Genomic DNA, 25,338 nt, shown 5'->3' with positions numbered 1-25,338 from the left:
AGTTGAAGGCATGGCGTGTAAAGCTTTGTTCTGGTTTTCGCCCCCCTTACAATCATTGTAGTCTGTGGTCATGCTTGAGCTAGTAGTGGCGCAATCTAGAATGTTAACACTAAGGTCTAATATCCGACAATGCGCACCAGCAAAAACAAAAAAAAAAACAAAAAAACGGCATATGTGCAAACGCAACAACCGACGGACGGACGGACAAGAAAAGATGAGTGAGTGAGTGACTGACTTGCTGTGAGTATTAAAGTCAAGGAATTCTATAGTGTCCTCTCCTATATACGTATGGATGATGACTATGATGACTATGGCACACTAGTTACACACTCAATACTGGAAGAGTGTTGTGGAAGCACTCTACTCTAGCCTACTCTATACGGTGTGTGCATGTCCCTGGGGATATTAAAGATACTTTTAAAGCTTAACTTTAGTTTTTAAAGTTATTTTGAAGACATGTCTTTGTGTCGAGACATGGAGTAGAACTCATCTTTTCATCATCGTCCTCAACATTATCATGTGTTCGTTCTGAGCGCCGTCACCAACATCAAGATTCTGCCAACAGCCCTCCTTTCCCTACATACTGCCTTGCTAATCCAATGGGGTGTTGTAGTTGCTTTTGCTGTCTTCTTAAGTTTTTAATGTGAACATGAGAGTTGTTTTTGCTCAAACTAGTCGGGCAAAATCTGTTCTTTTTGTCATTTTCGGAAAAGTAGAATCCATGTAGAGTTTTGTGTGCATACGCATCATGTAGCTGTCGTTTTAATGATGACGCACATGCTAACTGCCGTTGATAGTAGTACGGCATGAAAATTGTACGCACAAAGGTTGAAGGAAAGGCAGTGAGACTGGCAGATAGACAGACAAACTGACAGACAATTCCTAAAATACTCCATAGAGAAATGCTAGAACATACAACTAAAGTTTCAACATGTTCTAATGTAATGTTTCAGATGATGAATCCGCTTATAGTATAGAATTTCTTTCCTAGGAATCATTCATAGCTTGTAGAGGAAGGGTTTCCAAGAATGAGAACAGTGTATCAAAGAATCAAATTTGCAGCCTTGAGGATTTGGTTGTTAGGTACACCCTAATGTTGATTATACTCAGATAGTCTGTGGTTGTTCTGTTCAAGAAATGGAGTGCAGAAGAAGAAGAAAGTGGAGAGTTAGCCAAGGACAACATGCTGGAGATACACTGCCATCGTAAGACCAATCCTTATTTATAGGGCTAACTATTATGGAGAGATTTGAATCAGATAACTGGTATTAGGTAGTTCGAAGAGATCGAAAGACATATCTGAGCGGGAATTATAGGATCTCTATGATTTAAACCATTGACCACTTTATAAACAAAGCTGACTACGTAGCCTTTGATTGCGCTTAGGCGCAGGGTTTGGTCTAAACTTAAAGAGGACACCGCTTTATTGTCGCTGGCTAGAACGGACGTCTCAATCTATGTGGCCGTCATGACTGGTCACTGTCTGATCGGAAAACATGCTGAAAGAGTGAAGGTTGCCAGTAACGACTTTTGCAGAAGCTATGAGGACATCGAAAAAGAAGAGACTATAGAACACCTTCTGTGTGTGTGTGTGTCCCGCACTCGCAGTCAGAAGGAGTTCCTCTTTAGTTTCTCATTTCTTTGAAATCTTGCCTGATTTAGCGGATGTGAGCGTTCGCAAGTTGTTGGGCTAGAAGTAACTAGACAGCATCTTCCTTCTTCTAAGTGAGTCTGTTACTGGCACTTAAACCTAATCTAACCTAGGCGCAGGGTCTGGCTTCCCCTGAATGAGGAAGGGTACGACCACAGTTCCATTTCCGATACTGAATACGGACGGTAAGAGCTGAGAAGGGCCTCGGAGATAGAGTTTTCAGGATACGCATATCCAACTGGGAATATTGCGTACATGGGTTAGGTAACAGTGGCAGTCCTTTTCGGACTCATTTAGACAATTTGAAGCCCATTGTGATACCACATAAGCGACGGACTAAAGCCTTGGGTGGAAATCGGACACTATACTACACTACCAACCCAGCTACAGGACGCCTACACATATTGCATACATACATTAATAATATTTTCCAATAAACATTCCTTAAGCAACAGGGGATATATATCTCAAATCAATGAATGCAGTCCTATTCAAGTTTCAGCTCAATGATATGGAGTCTCCTTTTTTATGTCGATTCCGAACGAAGTGCCGCTTAGCCACACCAATTGTTAGAGAAGCTTAACATGGCTGGATACCTTACAAATGTTGCCATATCCACATCGGGATTTGAACCGAGGCGTTTGGGCTACTGTATGGTCATAATCGTCTGATTCTAGGAGACTTTAATGCGCATCACGTTTCATAGCATTCTCCCTTAGGTAACGACCTCGCCGGCATAGCTTTGGCAGAGCAAATTGAAGGCTCCACGTTTTGCACGGTGAATGAGGACTAGGATTATGAGGTGGTGCAGCAGCTTGGCTGACATTTTCATTGCATCCCTTGATCTTCTGAGTGACGTAATCTGGCAAGCCGTCATTTCTTTCCAACCGGACCACCTCCCCAAAATTCTCACCATCGACCGACCACCCGACTTCATAACCTCTGAGCGCCGGACGTTTTTCAAGGAAAAAGAAGGCCGATTGTGCAGGCTTTAGAGAGTATACCAATCGCCGCTGCAGTGAACTGACACACCCCCCCCCCCCCCCAACTGTGATACTTGCCGAGGGGAAATTCCGAGACTTCATTAACGCAGCGGCCCCATCCTTTATGCCAGCCGGTCGAATACCCCAACAGCTGGTTGGGGTAAACAGCTCATGCATGTTTCGTAATTTGTTTCACTGTCAAACATCTTCAGTTTGGTCTATGATTTAATTACAAATGAACAAAGTTTGCAGATTATTGAAGTTTCTTGTCAAAATGAGTGCTCGGTTAAGAAAGTTTATCGCGCGCTCCTTGCATTCAGCGACGAAGCCCATTTTTGGCTCAATGGGTGCGTAAATAAGCAGAATTGTCGATTTTGAAGAAAAGTCACCAATGCATCCTGACAAAGTCACAGCTTGGAGCGGTTTATGGGCTGGTGGCATTATTGGACCGTACTTCTTCAAAGATGATGCGAATCGTAACGTAACTGTGAATGGTGAGCGCTACCATGAGATGATATCCTACTTTTGTTTCCCAAAATGCAAGAGCTTGGCTTGCATGATATGTGGTTTCAACAAGACGGTGCCACATGCCACACAGCACGCGTAACAATGGACTTATTTAGAGTCTAGTTCGGTGAACATTTTATTTCACGTCCGAGACCAGACAACTGGCCGCTTAGATCGTGTGATTTAACCCGTTTAGGCTATTTTTTGTGGGGCTATGTTAAAGCTCATGTCTATACAGACAAGCTCGCTTCAATTGACGCATTGGAAGACAACATTGAAGCATTTATTCGTGAGAAACTGCCCCAAACATTGGAAGAGCATGTCAAAATGGGACTAAACGGATGGACCATTTAAGCTGCAGCCACGGTCAACATTTGCATGAAATAATCTTCAAACATTATATTATATGGACTATCTATTCAAATAAAGATGTCATGCCTTTTTTATACCCACCACCGTAGGATGGGGTATATTCATTTTGTCATTCCATTTGCAACACATCGAAATATCCATTTCCGACCCTATAAAGTATATATATTCTTGATCAGCGTAAAAATCTAAGACGATCTAGACATGTCCGTCCGTCTGTCTGTCTGTTTGTTGAAATCACGCTACAGTCTTTAAAAATAGAGATATTGAGCTGAAACTTTGCACAGATTCTTTTTTTGTCCATATGCAGGTTAAGTTCGAAGATGGGCTATATCGGACTATATCTTGATATAGCCCCCATATAGACCGATCCGCCGATTAAGCGTCTAAGGCCAATAAAAGCCACATTTATTATCCGATTTTGCTGAAATTTGGGACAGTGAGTTGTGTTTGGGCTTTCAATATCTTCCGTCAATTTGGCTCAGATCGGTTCAGATTTAGATATAGCTGCCATATAGACCGATCCTCCGGTTTAGGGTCTTAGGCCCACAAAAGCCACATTTATTATCCGATTTTGATGAAATTCGGGACAGTGAATTGTGAAAGGCTAATCGACATCCTTCGTTACTCAGATCGGTCCAGATTTGGATATAGCTGCCATATAGATCGATCCTCCGATTTATGGTGTAAGGCCCATAAAAGCCACATTCATTGTCCGATTTTGCTGAAATTTGGGACAGTGAGTTGTGTTAGGCCCTTTGACATCCTTCTTCAATTTGGTCCAGATCGGTTCAGATTTAGATATAGCTGCCATATAGACCAATTTCTTGATTTATGGTTTTGGGCCCATAAAATGCTCATTTATTGTCCGATGTCGCCGAAATTTTGAACAGTGAGTTAAGTTAAGCCCCTTGACATACTTCTGCAATATCGCACAGATCGGTCCAGATTTGGATATAGCTGCCATATAGACCGATATCTAGGTTTTAGGTTTTGGGGCCATAAAAGACGCATTTATTGTCCGATGTCGCTGAAATTTGAGACAGTGAGTTTGGTTTGGCTCTTCGACGTCCTTCTTCAATTTTGCCCAGATCGGTCCAGATTTGAATATAGCTGCCATATGGACCGATCTCTGGATTTAAGGTTTAGGGCCTATAAAAGAGGCATTTATTGTCCGATTTCGCCGAAATTTGGGACAGTGCTTAGTGTTAGGCTCTTCGACATGTTTATGCAACTTGGCCCAAATCGGTACAGATTTGGATATAGCTGCCATGTAGACCTATATCTCGATTTAAAGTCTTGGCCCCATAAAAGGCGCATTTATAATCCGATTTCACTGAAATTTGACACAGTGACTTATGTTCGGCTTTTCGACATCCGTGTTGTATATAGTTCAGATCGGTATGAGGTATATGAGTATAAGGTATAAAATTTTCACCGAATTCTGATGAAAGGTGGTTTACGTATGTACCCGAGGTGGTGGGTATCCAAAGTTCGGCCCGGTCGAACTTAACGCCTTTTTACTTGTTTTTTAATTTTTTTTTTTTGAAAAACTTTCTTATAGTTCTTAAAAAATCACCCTTAAGTACACGATGTCTGGAAGATGGCCAGACTGCCTGGAACTGAAGCCTGAAAAGGATCCGAGTTAGGGGGAGTCGAACATACCGATAACTCTTCTCTCACCAGTAGCCAAGACGCTTTAGGGACTGCTCCTCTCGAGACTTGAGGAGGATTTCCATTCGCCTAGCATCAGCAGGAATTTCGAAGACTGCATAGCATAACTTTATTGCAATGCCGTCACCGCACACATTTGCCTTGGCTTCAATCAGCCCAGGCCATGTGATAGGACTGTTCTCGTGGTAGCACTGGACCTATCGAGGGCATTCGACTGCCATGCCAAACTATTTGAGGACATCACTACAACGTCTCTCCAGCCAGGTCTGAAACACTGGACGCGAATTATCGCCAGTCTTGGGCACATTAGCCAATCACGGATATATGGGACTCGGTTTGTTTGTCCCGTATAGACTGAAAAACGGCAGAACCGATTTTCTCCAAATTTTCGCTCATTGTGTAGGTTGGTCTGGAAGGAAAGGCTATATAATTTTTCGGTGTCGGAAGGGGGACGGACTCTCCCCCTTAGGCCAAAAACACAAACCAAAATCAAAAGTGGACCGATCGGGACAATATAGGTATCAAATGAAAGGTATTGGAGAGTAGAATAAGAATATGGTATTAAAATTTGAGTCTAAGTACCCATCGGGCCGCCCCTACCCGAAAACTCCCCCAAACAGACATATGGGACGTTCATTTCAATATGGGGCTCAAATGAAAGGTATTCGGGAGTAGATTTTGAATTTGGCATACAAAATTAGATCGAAATATCTCAAAACGCCATTAGACCCATTATGACTAAATGATACTTGGCTGAACCGATTTTCGTAAAATTTTCATAGATAGTGTACGTTTGTCCGGAAGAAAACATAGGCTATATATAAATTTTCGATATCTGGAGGAGTTCAAGTCTAGGTGGCGCTTTTCCTCCTAAAGATACGTCTAATGGGTTATTTGAGCCATTATGACAATATGGGACTCAAATGAAAGGTATTTGAGAGTAGAAAACGAATTTTATATCTAATTTTGCCAAGTGTTTTTTGCCCCCTAAACTGAACTTCATTTCCCGTGGGAATAAAGAACATATTTGATATCCATATTTGAGTCGAAAGGTCTGAGGTGCCATCCCTTCCCTTATGAGAACATTATCCCAAGGAAGAACATTACCAACAGGAACCGAGAAGGGGCAAATTCTCACACATCAATGAGTGCTTTCCGATTCAAGTTTAAACTCAATGATAAGGGACCTTTTTTCTATATCCGAGTCCGAACGGCGTCCTGCTGTGCGACATCACTTTGGGGAAAATTTTTTAAATGACCATACATGGCATTGTATCCGGCAAAGGGGATAAACACCGCTTTGTCCCATATTCTCGCCATGATTCGAACGCGTTGAGCGAGGCTACAATGGCACAAATTCAATATCCGCATTAAGGGCGAAGTGTCCCCACCCTAAAAAGATATTACAGAGTTAAAAAAGGCGCAGCGGAGCGGGCCCGGTTCGGCTAGTGAACTTATAAAAGTTTAGCAAGTGTATGCTGTTGTCAAAACACTTTGACTGGCATAGTGGATCGTGATTTCTGATACGTCATGTATCTTCATCAACACCTTTGTCAAGTTGAGTAAGCTGCTCTACATACCCAACGACTATTGAGTACGGTGTAGAGCATGCTTTTGTTCTGAGACAGGGCTCAATAAATTCCCTAGCTCTTCCAAGCGCAGTAAGAGAGTGGAAAGACTTATTTTCCAATATTCCGACACAAGCTAATCATTGGAGAAACTGGAGCATAAAAGTAAATTTTGTAAATTTAATGAGTATTTCGAAATTTTCTATTTCAAATAGATCAATTCTGATTTTTTTTCATTTAAATTTGCATTTTCGTTTGATAATTGACCTTATCAATGTATGATTGTAAGATGGTCCCTAGCCAACACAGCCACTACGTTGATTGACAGCAGACATATTGCGATTCTACGCCTGTTGCACGTTGATCACTATCACACACAGATCCGTGTGTGTGTTCAATCACCTATTATTATTATTGGAGTCGATGAGACTACCATCTCCCTAGACTCCAAAGATGATCGATATTCGTGCCTTTCATCATGATCGACAACTATTTTTATCTCCACTGCAAAAAGCCCAAACAACGTAGATCGTGTTGCATTTGTCCTTCTTTCGTTGACTGGAGGGAAGAATGGGAATGTGATGGATGCTTTGAGGGCTATGAGGCAATACAGGGGACTTTGGGCTGCATGCAACCTTGTGTAGCAAGGAACTGGTTAGTAGTTGCCACATTTTGTTGACATGCGGGTGTTAACATGTCACCAATTTATACTTTGTATTCTACACTTACAAGTTCTCAATTTCCTTTTACAGGCTGTCTATAGAAATTTCTTTGCAGCACACAGGCAGAGGTTGGCAGTCAATCGGCCATCGGTTCAACAAATTCCAGGCTATATACACAACTATTGGTTATGGCTTGTTGCTTGGTACTGGCATTGCAGGGACTTTGCTTCTATGTTAGTTGCAAGTCGTACACTTCTCCTTGGGAAATAGTGGAGCTTCTGTTTTTGGTTGTTTTGTAAAGTGGTCATGTCCATGTTTTTCATCATTGCCACCATATTTTCCAAAAACAAAAAAAAACAGTCCCTACTTCAGCTTGTTGGAAGTGTTGGCTAAGTTTCTGTTCTTTTTTTTCTTGTTTTTCTGTATGTCAGTTGCGTAAATTATTAGCCTCAAATTTATTTGTTGACCAATGTTGTGTTCTTGGCCATCACCGTGCCCCATACAACATTGGGGAGTATGTTCGTCATTTCAGGGCTTGTTGCGCAGGCGCAAATGTTATTTATAATCATGTGTTACCTTGCCTGTCGGCTTGCATTTGAGCTTTCTCGCAGAGCTTGTGCGGCATATTAGTTGGTAGGCCCAGCCAGGCAGAATTTTGAAATCCTTTAGGTTTTTCTTTGGCGAAGCTTGTTTTACTTTTTTGTGTGTTTTTTTCCTTCTTTTTGAACATTTTCGTACACAAGAAATGTGTGAAAATGATGAATGACTATATAAAGGATGCTTTTAAAATAACATTTTGTTCATTTCGATAGCTACATTGTTTTTTTGTTGTTGTTTGATGGAGAAATGTGTGAAAATTTTAGCTTCTGTTGAGAGATTGTAAAAGTGTAAAATGATGAGGGAAAGATTTTTGACTAGGGATGGGTTGAGTTTTGGAGTATTTGTGGAACAAACAAAGCAGAAATCAACAGTCGTGATTTTTAAGGAAAGTTAAAATTATACAAACGTATATAGAAAGGTTTATTTTAAACAAATTACGATGTGGAAAAAATTGGGTTAATAAAAAATGCAAAGGAGGAATTCCCAAAAAATTTAAAAAAATACCCAAAAATTTTCCAAAATCCCAAGAAAGTTTTAACTGGAATATATGAGTCGAAAATTTTAGATTTTGTTTGTAATGGAAATGGTTACGGTAAGGTTAGGTTGAAAAAAGGGTGCAGATATTAATCCCCTCCCATGCTACTATGGACATACATCTAAGCCAGTAATCGGGTTGTTGTGCGTTCTAACAACTATAAAGTAACCTCTAACAATTAAAAAGGCGTTAAGTTCGGCCAGGCCGATATTTGGATATCCCCAGCTCGGGTATATATGTAAACCACCTTTCGTCAAAATCCGGTGAAAAATGCATACCTTATGCCATATAGCTGCTATACCGAAATATGTTCCGATTTGGCCCAAATACTAATAAATTCAAGTCATTGTTCAATTGTGTATAACAAAATATTGGTCTTTTAAGTAGCTATATCTAAAAATAAACCGATCTGAACCATATACGACACGGATGTCGAAAAGCCTAACATAAGTCACTGTTTAAAATTTCAGTCAAATCGGATTATAAATGCGTCTTTTATGGGGCCAATACTTAAAATCGAGATATATGGCAGCTATATCGAAATATGGACCGATTTGGGCCAAGTTTCAGAAAAATTTCGAAAGGCCTAACACAACTCACTGCCCAAATTTTGTCGACATCGGACAATAAATGCGCCTTTTATAGGCCCAAAACCATAAATCGAGAGATCGGTCTATATGGCAGCTATATCCAAATCTGAACCGATCTGTGTCATGTTGCAGAAGTAAGTCGAGGGGCTTAATCTTACTCGCTGTCCCAAATTTCGGCGAAATCGGACAATGAATGTGCCTTTTATGTGCCGAAAACCGCAAATCGAGAGATCGGTCTATATGGCAGCTATATCCAAATCTTTACCGATCTGTGTCATATTGCAGAAGTATGTCGAGGGGCCTAATTTAACTCACTATCCCAAATTTCGGCGACATCCGCCTTTTATGGGCCCAAATCCTCAAATCGAGAGATGGGTCTATATGGCAGCTATATTCAAATCTGGACCGATCTGAGCCAAATTGAACAAGTAAAAGCGTGCTAAGTTCGGCCGGGCCGAAACTTATATACCCTCCACCATGGATCGCATTTGTCGAATTATTTTCTCGGCATCTCTTCTTAGGCAAAAAAAGGATATAAGAAAAGATTTGCTCTGCTACTAGAGCGATATCAAGATATGGTCCGGTTTGGACCACAATTAAATTATATGTTGGAGACCTGTGTAAAATGTCAGCCAATTCGTATAAGAATTGTGCCCTTTGTGGGATCAAGAAGTAAAATAGAGAGATCGATTTATATGGGAGCTGTATCGGCCTATAGACCGATTTAGACCATAATAAACACGAATGTTAATGGTCATGAGAGAATCCGTCGTACAAAATTTCAGGCAAATCGGATAATAATTGCGACCTCTAGAGGCTCAAGAAGTCAAGATCCCAGATCTGTTTATATGACAGCTATATCAGGTTATGAACCGATTTGAACCATATTTGACACAGTTGTTGGATATCATAACAAAACACGTCGTGCAAAATTTCATCCCAATCGGATAAGAATTGCGCACTCTAGAGGCTCAAGAAGTCAAGACCCAAGACCGGTTTATATGGCAGCTATATCAAAACATGGACCGATATTGCCCATTTACAATACCAACCGACCTACACTAATAAGAAGTATTTGTGCAAAATTTCAAGCGGCTAGCTTTACTCCTTCGGAAGTTAGCGTGCTTTCGACAGACAGACAGACGGACGGACATGGCTAGATCGACATAAAATTTCACGACGATCAAGAATATATATACTTTATGGGGTCTCAGACGAATATTTCGAGTAGTTACAATCAGAATGACGAAATTAGTATACCCCCCATCTTATGGTGGAGGGTATAAAAATGAAGTCGAAGGGTCTAATTTAACTCACTATCCCAAATTTCGGCGACATCGGACTATTAAAGCGCCTTTTATGGGTCCAAATCCTCAAATCGAGAGATCGCTCCATATGGCAGCTATATTAAAATCTGGACCGATCTGAGCCAAATTGAAAAATGAAGTCGAAGGGTCTAATTTAACTCACTGTCCCAAATTTCGGCGACATCGGACAATAAATACTCCTTTTATGGGCCCAAAACCATAAATCGAGACGGTCAATATGGCAGCTATATGCAAATCTTAACCGATCTGTGCCACATTGCAGAAGTATGTCGAGGGGCTTAATTTTACACACTGTCCCTAATTTCGGCGACATCGGACCTCAAATCGAGAGATCGGTCTATATGGCAGCTATATTCAAATCTGGACCGATCTGGACCAAATTGACGAATGAAGTCGAAGGGCCTGACACAACTCACTGTCCCAAATTTCATCAAAATCGGATAATAAATGTGGCTTTTATGGGCCTAAGACCCTAATCTGTGGATCGGTCTAAATGGGGGCTATATCAAGGTATAGTCCGGTATAGCCCATCGTCGAACTTAACCTGGTTGTGGACAAAAAAAAGAATCTGTGCAAAGTTTCAGCTCAATATCTCAATTTCGAAAGACTGTAGCGTGATTTCTTAGATTTAGATTTCGTCTTAGATTTTTACGCTGATCAAGAATATATATACCTTATAGGGTCAAAAATGGATATTTCGATGTGTTGCAAACGGAATGACAAAATCAATATACCCCCATCCTTCGGTAGTGGGTATAAAAAGAAAATTTTAAGTTAGGAATTCCGTGCTACTTACAAAACCTTAATTGTTTTCAATACCACTCCCCTATGTGGGTTCATGTCTGGTATTGTGTCTCCACCTAAGTGCCGGTATCTGTTAGACGCGAAAGGCGGGCAATGACAAAGGAAATGCTCCAACGTCTCATCATCTTCCCCGCATGTCCTACACTTGCTATCACTTGCCGCACCGATTTTACATAAGTGAGCTCGTAGTTCTATGTGTCCCGTTATGATACCAATAGCTAAACTGACCTCCTTCTTGCTTCCTTTCAGTAATAGCATCGTCTTCCCACGATCTGGATCCCCCCCATAGGAGTTTTTCCGTCCTACCGACCGTTTTGCTGTTCCACAATGCTGCAGGCCCACACCCTTAACTCGGACTGCGTCGATCCGAAAGGCTTCGGGTTAACCAAGTTTATTGACGGCAAACCTCTGGCCTTCACCGCGAAATCGTCTGCCCTTTCATTTCTCCTTACTCCGTTACGGCCCGGCACCCAAATGATGATGATTTTGATTTAATCTCAGTCTCATGGGTTCTCAATGTAGACCCCAGGCCCACTCTGTCCACTAGATTTTATCCATGCGTGTAACATGATCTTCCATATGGCAACACTAGGGTTCCGTCAGTCCAAGGCTGTGCCGTTGGCAGCAGTGCCTCGCATTCGACTTCAAGGTTAATCTCAGGTATCCGATCGGAAACCTCTCCGCTTCCTTCCAGGTTTTCTATCGTCGCCTCGATTATACCGCGATGGTATGAGCTGCTCCCATCCTCAATCCATTCTCCCATTGCCTTAAGTCTCATAGCCGCAGTGGCTGCCTCACACTTAATCTGTATGTCAATGGGTAGGATATCTAGAATAGATATCCTACTTTGCATTTTAGTCAAAGGGTTTAACCTGACGTTGTGCAAATTTTTCCCTAAACATTTTCCCAAAACCCAACAAACTAATTTTGACAAGAAAATATATTTCGAGAATTTTAGGTTGTGTTAGTAATGGAAATCACTTTGGTATTGTTTGGATGGTTTGGGAATAACGTTAGGAAATTTGCCCTTGCAGCCAAGCCAATTTTCCCCAAATTTTAGGTTCTATAGCTGGCAAAACAAAATTCAAAGAACGGAGGCGACCAATTTTTAAAGTCCAACAATAGGACTCGGGACTCTTAGTACCCTGAAATATTGCACTTAAGTTCATTTTGCCTCAGCTATTCCCATTACAACTTTGTCAGGATTTATTTATCCATGTTATAGTTTTTATACCCTCCACCATAAGATGGGGGGTATACTAATTTCGTCATTCTGTTTGTAACTACTCGAAATATTCGTCTGAGACCCCATAAAGGATATATATTCTTGATCGTCGCGACATTTTATGTCGATCTAGCCATGTCCGTCCGTCTGTCCGTCCGTCCGTCCGTCTGTCTGTCGAAAGCACGCTAACTTCCGAAGGAGTAAAGCTAGCCGCTTGAAATTTTGCACAAATACTTCTTATTAGTGTAGGTCGGTTGGTATTGTAAATGGGCCATATCGGTCCATGTTTTGATATAGCTGCCATATAAACCGATCTTGGGTCTTGACTTCTTGAGCCTCTAGAGCGCGCAATTCTTATCCGATTGGAATGAAATTTTGCACAACGTGTTTTATTATGATATCCAACAACTGTGCCAAGTATGATTCAAATCGGTTCATAACCTGATATAGCTGCCATATAAACCGATCTTGGGTCTTGACTTCTTGAGCCTCTAAAGAGCGCAATTCTTATCCGATTGAAATGAAATTTTCCACGACGTGTTTCGTTATTATATCCAACAACTGTGCCAAGTATGGTTCAAATCGGTCCATAACCTGATATAGCTGCCATATAAACCGATCTTGGGTCTTGACTTCTTGAGCCTCTAGAGGGCGCAATTCTTATCCGATTGGAATGGAATTTTGCACGACGTGTTTTGTTATGATACCCAACAACTGTGCCAAGTGTGGTTTAAATCGGTCTATAACCTGATATAGCTGCCATATAAACCGAACATGGGTCTTGACTTCTTGCGCCTCTAGAGGGCACAATTCTTATCCGATTTGAATGAATTTTTGCACGAAGTATTTCGTTATGATATCCAACAACTGTGCAAAGTATGGTTTGAATCGGTCCATAACCTGATATAGCTGTCATATAAACAGATCTAGGGATTTGACTTATTGAGCTTCTAGAGGGCGCAATTCCTATCCGATTTGGCTGAAATTTTGCATGACGTATTTTATTTTTACTTTCAACAACTGTGTCAAATAAGGTTCAAATCGGTTCATAACCTGATATAGCTGCCATATAAACCTATCTGGGATCTTGACTTCTTGACCCCTAGAGGTCGGAATTATTATCCGATATGCCTGAAATTTTGTACGACGGATCCTCTCATGACCTCTAAAGCCCGATACAGATCCCATATAAATCGTTCTCTCTAGTTTACTTCGTGAGCCCCAATGGGCATATAATTAAATTGTGGTCCGAACCGGACCATATCTTGATATCGTTTTAATAGCAGAGCAACTCTTTTCTTATATCCTTTTTTGCCTAAGAAGAGATGCCGGGAAAAGAATTCGACAAATGCGATCCATGGTGGAGGGTATATAAGATTCGGCCCGGCCGAACTTAGCACGCTTTTACTTGTTTCGACTATTGTCGTTGCATACCCCACTGTGCGAAGGACAGAAATCAGAGATTATTTTGGGTATATAATCATTAAGCGGTGTCAACCAAAAATCTTGATTCCTATATTTCTTTTTGAAAACTCCAAAAACCTATCGTTATATTACCTCTTTTCCCCCATCCCCTTGACGTTGGCTATGATGCAACCACAATAAAACTTGTTACCAAAATATTGCCATTTTTGTTTGTAGCCCTACAATTACTATATATTTGTCCTTGGGCTAATAATCAAGCAAATAAAAGTTTTAACTTCGTTTTCATTAAAAATCCATTTGTTTTATTTCCCCTTTTACCACCTCTCCCCTTCAATGATGTCATTTCATGAGGAGAGCAATCACATTTAGTGTTGCCCGGCCCCCAATGGGCTGGCTGGGAAATATTGTTAACTTAGCTACTATCCTAATGCAACCATCGTTTTCCTATAACAACCAAACGATCTTGCCTTCTCTCCTTCCCACCCAGTCATCCATTGATTGCCAATAACGAAATGCTAACTAAAGGCGATTGCAACAATTGTTGATGTCGAAGTGTGCAGAGGGCGACAACAGCAGAGACAACTTGAGTCAGAATGGCAAAGTATACACAGTAGCAACGGTAGCCATGGCCAAGAGATTCCTGTAACACAATCAATGCCCTAAAGGAACTTGTAAAGCTTCCATAGAGTCCCTGGCTAGCGGTGAAGCAAATTCTCATCTTCAAATGATGGGCCAGCCATGTTCGAGTGCATTGCGGCAACAATTGCGGCAAAGGCCAAAGCAGTAATTGCAACAATAATAACACTAGTCGACAAAAACAAAAAAATCACAAAACCTTCACAGACACACAAAAAATATAAAAAATAATGTACGTAGTACTTTTCATATGTAGAACTTATCTCGGAATCTAGTCAGACTTTAATTGTGCATACCTACCCAAATTTGCTCACGCCAAATTTTATAAATATCGGACCAAAATTGTGGTTTCTACAGCCTTAAGAGATCATTTTGGATGAAAGATATAAATGGGAACTACATCTAAATCTGAACCGATTTTTATGAAATTTCGCATGCTTAATTTTGTAAAGATCGAATCAAAATTGTGACTGCTACAGCCACAAAATTCCATATCAAATGAAAGTTATATATTTGAGCTATATCTACATCTGAACCGACTTTGGCGAAATTTTGCACACATATGAAGTGGTCAAATAAAACACCTCGTGCCAAATTTTGTAAAGATCGGCCCAAAACTGTGGCTTCTACAGCCATAAAATGCCATATCGGATGAAAGATATATTAGGGAGCTATATCTAATTCTGACCCGATTTATATGAAATTTTGCACACATGTATGAACACAAAACAAGTAAAAAGGCGTTAAGTTCGGCCGGACCGAACTTTGGATACCCACCACCTCGGGTATATATGTAAAACACCGTTCGTCAAAATTCGGTGAAAAATGCATACCTTATGCCCCATAGCAGCTATATCGATATATGTTCCGATGGTAACCAAATACTAGGAAGTACAAATTATTGTTCAATAAACCGATCTGAACCATATACGACACGGATGTCGAAAAGCCTAACATAAGTCTCAGTGTCAAATTTCAGTGAAATCGGATTATAAATGCGCCTTTTATGTGGCCAAGACTATATGGCAGCTAAATCCAAATCTGCACCGCTTTGGGCCAAGTTGCAGAAAAAACTCGAAGAGCCTAACATAACTCAAATTTCGATAAAATCGGATTATAAATGCGCCTTTTTTGGCTCCCAAAATCTTAAATCGAGATATCGGGCTATATGACAGCTATATCCATATCTGGACCGATCTAAGCCAAATTGAAAAAGAACGTCGAAGGGCCCAACACACTGTCCGAAATTTTGGCGACATCGGAAAATCAATGCGCCTTTTATTGAACCAAAACCTTAAATCTAGAGATCGGTCTATATGGCAGCTATATTCAAATCTGGACCGATCTGGGCAAAATTGAAGAAGGATGTCGAAGGTCCTACCACTACTCACTGTCCCAAATTTCGGAGACATCGGATAATAAATACGCCTTTTATGGCCCCAAAATTTTAAATCGAGAGATCGGTCTATATGGCAGCTATATCCAAATCTGGACCGATCTATGCCATATTGCAGAAGTATGTTAAGGGCCTAAATTTAACTCACTGTCCCAAATTTTGACGAATTCGGACAATAAATGCGCCTTTTATGGGCGCAAGACCTTAAATCGAGTGATCGGTCTACATGGCAGCTATATCGAAATCTGAACCGATCTGGGTCAAATTGAGGAAGGATGTCGAGTGGTCTAACATAACTCTCTGTACCAAATTTCAGCAAAATCGGATAATAAATGTGGCCTTTAAGGACCTTAGACCCTAAATTGGCGGATCGGTCTATGTGGGGGCTATATGAAGATATAGTCCGATATAGACCATCTTCAAACTTAACATGCTTATGGACAAAAAAAGAATCTGTGCAAAATTTCAGCTCTCTATTTTTATCTCTATTTTTAAAGACTGTAGCGTGATTTCAACAGACAGGCGGACGGACAGACGGACAGACGGACGTACATGGCTAGATCGTCTTAGATGTTTACGCTGATTAAGAATATATATACTTTATAGGGTCGGAAATGGATATTTCGATGTGTTGCAAACGGAATGACAAAATAAGTACACCCCCATCTTTCGGTGGTGGGTATAATAATACAACTTATGCTTAATTTTATAGAGATAGGATCAAAATTGAGGCTATTACAGCCTTAAAATTCCATATCGGATGAAAGATATATATGGGAGCAAATTTCAACGAAATCAAACCATAATTATGCCTGTTATTGCCCGAAGACCCTAAATTGAGAAATCGATTTATATGGCAGTTATATCGAAATATTGACGGATCTTAAACATACTCGGTACGAATGTTGAAAGGTCTAATATCATTAAAATCTGGTAACAAATTCACCCTTTATTGGCTTTATCAGACCCTTTATCGGCAGATCGGTATATTTGGCAGCTTTATGTATATCTGAATCGATCCGGGCCGTGTCAACAGTGAGTATCAAAAAGACTAACACAACTCGCATTACTAAATTTAAGCGAAATCGGACAATAAATGCGACTTTTATGGGCACAAGGCCTTAAATCGAGAGATCGGTCCAAATGGCAGCTATATCCAAATCTGAACCAGGGACAGTGCGTTACGAGGGGCATAACGTAACGCACTGTCCCAAACTTCTACGAAATCGGGGAATAAATGCAGCTTTCATGGGCTTCAGACCCTAAATCGGCAGATCGGTCTATATGGTAGCTATATCTTAATAGAGTCTGATTTGAACCATATTTTGATCTGATGTCGGGTCGCTTAAAACAACTCATTGTTTCAAGTTTCAGCGAAATCGGGGATGTAAATGCAGCTTTCAGACCCTTAATAAGCAGATCGGTCTATATGGTAGCTATATCTAAATATAGTCCGATTTGACCCATATTTGAATCGGCAAAATCGGGAAATAAATAAAGCGTTTATGGGCTTTAGAACTTTTATCGGCAGATCGGCCTATACGGCAGCTATATCTAAACATTGTCCGATCTGATCTATATTTAGGTCAGATGTTGCGAGGCTTAAAAAACACACTGTTTCCAATTTCAGCGAAATCGGGGAAAAAATGCAGCTTTTATGGGTTTCAGACCCTAAGTCGGTAGATCGGTCTATATGGCAGCTACATATAGTTCGAGCTAAATATAGTCCGATCTGAACCATATTTGAGTCGGTGAAACGATCAAGAATATATAAACTTTTTGGGGTGGCGGCTATAAAAACGAATTTGATATCCAATTGGAGAGCCATGAAGCTATTTGGGCGTAGAGTATGAAATAGATACCCATTTTCGAGACAAAGGCCCCAGGACCGACTCCTCCTCAAACAGAAATTATTTACCGATCATGTGGGGCTCATATAAAATGTATTTCAAAGTAGAGCGCGAAGTTTATATTTACTTTAAGGGCCAAGTGTCTGGGTGGCGACCCCATCCCCGAAATACCCTCAAATCGGAAATATTTATCAATACGGTAATATAGGACTCCAAAGAAAGGTACTTGGGAGTAGAGTAAAAAATTGCCCAGGAATCATGAAGGGGCAAACTTCTTACACATCAGTGAGTGTTTTCCAATTCAAGTTTAAACTCAATGATAAGGGACCTCTTTTTGTAGCTGAGTCTGAACGGCGTGCCGCAGAGCGACACCTCTTTGGGGAGAATTTTTTACATGACCATGCATGACATGGTACCTCGCAAAATGTCCCCAGCATTAAGAGGGGATAAGCACCGCTGTAATTTTTATACCCACCACCGAAGGATGGGGGTATATTCGTTTTGTCATTCCGTTTGCAACACATCGAAATATCCATTTCCGATCCTATTCTTGATCAGCGTAAAAATCTAAGACGATCTAGACATGTCCGTCCGTCTCTCTGTTGAAATCACGCTACAATCTTCAAAAATAGAGATATTGAGCTGAAACTTAGCAAAGATTCTTTTTTTTTGTCCATAAGCAGGTTAAGTTCGAAGATGGGCTATATCGGACTATATCTTGATATAGCCCCCATGTAGATCGATCCGCCGATTTAGGGTCTAAGGCCCATAAAAGCCACATTTATTATCCGATTTTGATGAAATTTGGGACAGTGAGTTGTCTTAGGCCCTTTGACATCCTTCGTTAATTTGGTCTAGATCGGTCCAGATTTGGATATAGCTGCCATATAGACCGATCTGTCGATTAAGGGTCTTAGGCCCATAACAGCCACATTTATTATCTGATTTTGCTGAAATTTGGGACAGTGAGTTGTATTAGGCCCTTTGCCATCTTTCGTCAATTTGGTGCAAATCGGTCTAGTTTTAGATATAGCTGCCATATAGACCGATCCTCCGATTTAGGGTCCTAGGCCCATAAAAGCCACATTTATTATCCGATTTTGCTGAAATTTGGGACAATGAGTTGTATTAGGCCCTTCGACATCCTTCGTTAATTTGGCCTTGATCGGTCCAGATTTGGATACAGCTGCCATATCGACCGATCTCTCGGATTTAGGTTTTGGGCACGTAAAAGGTGCATTTATTGGCCGGTGTCGCCGAAATTCAGGACAGTGAGTTAGGTTAAGCCCTTCGACTTCCTTCTGCAATATGGCCCAGATCAGTCCAGATTTGGATATAGCTGCCATATAGACCGATATCTCAATTTAAAGTTTTGGTCCCATAAAAGGCGCATTTATTGTCCGATTTCGCCGGAATTTGGGACAGTGCTTTGTGTTAGGCTCTTCGACGTCAGTGGTTCAGATCGGTTCAGGTTGTTATACGCAATTGAACAATGACTTGTTTATAAGTATTTGGTCCAAATCGGAACATATTTCGATATAACTGCTATGGAACATAAGGTATGCATTTTTCACCGGATTTTAATGAAAGGTGGTTTAAATATATACCCAAGGTGGTGGGTATCCAAAGTTCGGCCCGGCCGAACTTAACGCCTTTTTACTTGTTTTCTTATATTCTCGCTAGGATTCGATCGCAATGGCATGAATTCAAAATCCACATTCTGGACGAAGTGTCCCCACCCTAAATAGATATTAGAGAGTCAAAGGAGGCGCAGTGGATCGGGCCCGGTTTGGCTGGGTCTTGGCTCATTCTTAAACTTCTTTTGGGTTCTTTGTAGTATAGTGTCATTGAAGCAGCAACATCAAATATGTTGTTATCCTTCTATTTTGTGGCGTGTACTTTGTGTAGTTTTCTATTTCGTTTCGTTTCGATTTGGTTTGGGTTTTTTCCGGCTCTGGCCCCTTTCGTTTTCTTCTTCTATATAAAACTGTCAAAAGAGAATTTGTTAATAAAAAACGATTTGCAATTGTACAATGTTGTGTTCAGTTGTTGATGGCAATGATGTTGCTAATGTTGCTGTTCTTTATGAAGTTTGTTGTTTGGTCCAAGAATTGAGAATACAAAAGCAGAGGCGGAATTCAAGTGGGATTTGAACCATGAAAGCACAAAAGGTGTATAAAGACAAGTTGTCATCCCATTTCGTGCAATAAGGTCAGTAAAGTAGTAATAGTACATTATTAAGATATAAACCCTAATTCCTGAAGGTTAGGCCTAATTCTCTTTCGTCAAAAGGATTTACAATCAAACTTGTCTACATTCTAATAGTCGGTATTGTCAACTGATACCCTTTAAAGGATTCCAGCATGATGAGGCGAGCAGTTTTTTGAGAAATATATTCAAGGGCTCTTTAAGGCCATGGGGTAACCAAAAATGGCCCTCATAAAGGGGCCCTTTACGTCACGCTCTCTCCCTGTGTTTACTAACCATGGCCTGAAAGCTGAGTTTTTTTGTTCATAGTGATGATGATGATGATGATGGTGGTGGCGGCAGTGTTTGTTAGAATTGTTCCCCTGGATTTGTTGCTTGCCATACCATAAGCAAAAGTAAAATTGTTATGCGGCTACTGTTTGCATGAGGCTCCACACTCCTTACAACTCCTTCCTGGCTAGCTATCCGCGGTGGATGTTTGGTTCTTGCTCTGATCACTTTGGCTGCTTGTTGTTTGCGTTGCATGCAATTGTCAATTGAATACATTGACATTTTACGCTGTTTTGCCTGTTGCAAAACTGTCACTTATCATTCACTCACAATAGCTTGAAAATGAAAAACAGAAAAATAGCGAAACATGAAAACGATTTTCAAACCAACCAACCAACCAACTAGCCAAAAGGGGTAGAAGTGTACCATCATGGCATGTACCGGAAGATAAACTGGCATGTATCGTCAAGAGGGTGTCAGTCAGGAGCAGGACTAAAAGCTTAAAACATATAAAAGCAGAGTCATGGGAAATTGAAAAAAAAAAAAAACACGAAAAGAAAACTAACATTGACATCAATACCTAAGCATGTCATTAGAAGGTAATTGTCCTTTTTTTTCTAGATAAACTAAAGATCTGGCATCACAAAAGATTTGTTGGCGATAGATGAAAGAATAAAACTTTCATTGCCATATTGTGTTTAGAGATAAATTTACGAAAGTCGTTTAAGATAATTTCAGGGAAATTTTTTAAAAATTTTGGTGGAAATTTGTCTTTAAGGGAAATTTTATACAAATTTCGATTCAAAACAAGCAAAAAGGCATTTAGTTCTGCCGGGACGAACTTTGGACACCCACCACCTCGGGTATATATGTATACCACCTTTCATCCAAATCCGGTGAAAATTTCATACCTTATGTCCCACAGCAGTTATATCGAAATATGTTCCGATTTGTACCAAATGCTTATAAGTAAAGTAGCTATATCTAAAAATAAACCGATCTGAACCATATACGACACGGATGTCGAAAAGCCTAACATGAGTCATTGTGACAAATTTCAGTGAAATCGGATTATAAATACGCCTTTTATGAGGCCAAGACTTTAAATCGAGATATCGGTCCATATGGCAGCTATATTCAAATCTGGACCGATGTGGGCTAAGTTGCAGAAAAATGTCGAAGACCATAACACAACTCACTGTCACAAATTTCGGCGAAGTCAGACAATAAATGCGCCTTTTATTGGCCCAAAACCTTAAATCGAGAGATCGGTCCATATGGCAGCTATATCCAAATCTGGGCCGATCTGTGCCATTTTTGAATATTTTTTCTTAGAGAAAAATTTCTTAATGGTTCTTTGAGGCAAATCAAAAGACTAAAGACACTAACCTTTTTATACAACACCGATAATTTTATACTCACCACCATAGGATGGGGATATACTAATCTAGTCATTCCGTTTGTCACACCTCGAAATATTTGTCTTGGACCCCATAAAGTATATATATTCTTGATCGTCTCGACTTTCTGAGTCGAACTACCATATTCGTCCCTCTGTCGAAATCACGATAGCTATCGAACGCGTGAAGCTAGCCGCTTAAAATTTTGCACAGATACTAAATATTGATGTAGGTCATTGGGCCATATCGGTTCAGATTTAGATATAGCTCCCATATAAACCGATTTCCCGATTTAACTTCTTGAGCCCCTGGAAGCCGGAATTTTCGATGCTTTCAAAGGCTGTAGTTACTATTTCCGGTGACAGACCTATGATGTCGATGTCGTCGGCATAGGCGAGTAGCATGTGTTCTCTTGTGATTAGTGTGCCATGTCTATTCACATCTACATCTCGAATAATCTTCTGAAACAGGATATTGAAGAGATCACACGATAGGCTGTCTCCTTGTCTAAATCCTCGTTTGGTATTAAATGGTTCGGTGAGATTCTTTCCTATTCTTACTGAGGAACGCGTATCAGCAAGTGTCATCCTACAGAGTCTTATTAATTTTGCAGGGATACCAAACTCAGACAGGGCTTGAACTACCTTTGAACGTAAAGGAGTATCGAAGGGGGCTTTGTAGTCAACAAAGAGATGGTAGGAGTTGATTTGTCCTTCTCGGGTGTTTTCCAGGATTTGGCGCAGTGTGAATATCTGGTCCAGGGTGGATTTACCAGGTCCAAAGCCGCATTGATAGGGCCAAATTATCTCATTAACTTTAGGTTTTAATCTTTCACACAGTACGCTCGAGAGTATCTTATATTCCGTCTTGTCTCCTTTCTTGTGTGCTGAGGTTGCAAACATCGGTATTCGTTCTTCTAGCCAGATTGCGCAGAAAAGCTGATGCAAACGCCTTATTAGAGTGTCGCCTCCGGTCTTAAATAGTTAAGCGGGTAATCCGTCGGCTCTTGCTGCCTTGTTGTTCTTTAGTCGGGTCACAGCAACTTGGACCTCATTCTGACTAGGAGGAAAACATTCTATACCATCATCAATGATTGGTTCTGCGGTATCCTCTTCGCCGCCAACGTCGTACACTAGCAGTTGGGTAAAATGTTCTTTCAATATCCTCAGCTGTGTCAGTTAACAGATTTCGTTCTTTGTCCCTACAGGAGGATGTGCCTACACCAAAGCCATCGGTTTGATGTTTAATTCTATGGTAGAATTTCCGGACTTAATTCTGACTCCTGTACATCTTCAGTCGCTCACACTCACGTCTTTTCATTTCTTTTTTCTTTCTGCGGAATCGACGTTTCTCCTCTCTCCTTTTCTTCCGATACCCATCCATCATCTGGCGCGTTGCTACTGATTGGAGGGTTGCCCTATTTTTGGCTTCAGTAGCATCTTGACACTCTTGGTCGTACCATGGATTTCTTGGAGGAGGCTTCCGGTACCCAAGTACGAATATCGCGGCATTTTCCATGGAGTGGACAATAGTTTGCAACTGCTACCCTCCTCTCAAAAATCGCTGACTACCCGCGGCCGCATTTGCAGCTAGTCCGCATAAAAACGGAGCTTTCCACATATCAACCTGTGGACGCGTCCGGTAGCTTTCAGCTAAGCTTCCCGTGGTAACGATGGACTTCAACAAGTCGGAGCTCGACGTTTCAGCCTATGTGGTGCTCATAATAACTTGATATAGCTTCCATATAAACCGATCTCCCAATTTGACTTGTGGGGCCGCTGGAAGCCGCAATTTAAGTCTGGTTTGGTTGAAATTTCTCACGTGGTGTTCTGTTGGGACTTACAACAACTTTGCCAAGTATGTAAGAAATCGGGCTATAACCTGATATTGCTCCCATATAAACCGATCTCCCGATTTGACTTCTTGAGCCCTTACAAGAAGGGATTTCTATCCGATTTGGCTGAAATTTAGCAAGTAGTGATTTGTTATGACTTCCAAAAACCGTGTCAAGTACGGTCCAAATCGGTCTATGATAAGATATAGCTCCCATAATTTAGCAGAATGCATGGTGGGGGGATCCCAAGATTCAGCTCGGCTGAACTTAGAACGCTTTACTTGTTTTATCGTATATAAATTTTTTCGCCTTGTTTATTCTTTCTTCAATACTCCTGTAAAATACCAAAGAATTTACTTAGATCTTTTAAAACCAAGCCATTATCAAACAATGCCATTGATTTTGACCAAAAAATAATAGCAGGCCTAAATATTTGGCATTCCATTTGCAAAAACAAATGAACCCCTATGAATAATGTGAGCTTAGTTTAACTGGTTTTGTGGTTTTTGCAGCAGACGAGTCAACAATGTCAGGCAACATTGTTGTGAACTACCAAAATAGAGACGATAGACACTGCCACACACCATGTTGCTCCAAAATTCTGTTCAATTGCCACTCACCAAGTAGTGGCCAGCCAAGTGCATTGTGGCATACACGGCAGAGAGAACATCTCACATTATCTACTCCAGCTTTCAATATCCGAATTGCAGCAAAGAACTCTGGCATTTTGTTAGAATAATATGCCTTAGATGCCCAAAATCAAGGGGGTGGTACCGAGCACCAGGTTGCAGATGCAGACAACTACGATGATACACTGGCCCACAGTCGATTGGAACATTTAATTTTAACGGTTTTAACATTTGAACATTTTTACGCTGTTTGTGTTTGTTTAGATTTATAACAATTTGGCTTTTGATTACACCAAAATTTTCGAAAGCACCATCATTGTTGGCCAAGCAAGTAACCAACCAACAACTCACCCAGCAATAGCTAGACATATCAGCAACAGCACTAAAGCTCAAGCATTTTAGTTCCACAGCAACAACACCGTCATACCCCAAAATAAGCAATGAAATGAACTCGGAAAGAAAAGAAAAATGAAAGAAATGCCCAACATGACCCACAATAGCAGCAATTGCTCAGTTTAACACAGTTTCTCTCTCCAGTCGTCTGTCTGTCGGACAAGCCATTCAGAATCATTGAACAATCAACCGACAAATGGTTGTGCCTCACAATAACCACCATCACCACACTAACCAAGAACAACCTCCAACAATTTAAACCACATGTTACCATAATAATGTTTAAGTATATTATGGTCCTGATCCTCCAATCAGCCAGAAAAAAATAATTCCACAATTCAGTTGTGGGAACGAGGGTGGTAACAAGACTTTTGGTGAAATGCAAACTAAAAAATAAAATAAAATAAAATAAAATAAAATAAAATAAAATAAAATAAAATAAAATAAAATAAAATAAAATAAAATAAAATAAAATAAAATAAAATAAAATAAAAACAAAATATATAAAAATAAACTAAAATAAAATATAATAAAATAAAATAAAATAAAATAAAATAAAATAAAATAAAATAAAATAAAATAAAATAAAATAAAATAAAATAAAATAAAATAAAATAAAATAAAATAAAATAAAAAAAATAAAATAAAATATAATAAAATAAAATAAAATAAAATAAAATAAAATGAAATAAAATAAAATAAAATAAAATAAAATAAAATAAAATAAAATAAAATAAAATAAAATAAAATAAAATAAAATAAAATAAAATAAAATAAAATAAAATAAAATAAAATAAAATA

The sequence above is a fragment of the Stomoxys calcitrans genome, chromosome 3, assembly GCF_963082655.1.
Source record: "Stomoxys calcitrans chromosome 3, idStoCalc2.1, whole genome shotgun sequence".
In the NCBI taxonomy this organism is placed as follows: Eukaryota; Metazoa; Arthropoda; class Insecta; order Diptera; family Muscidae; genus Stomoxys; species Stomoxys calcitrans.
Note: the sequence above shows the minus strand (reverse complement) of the source record.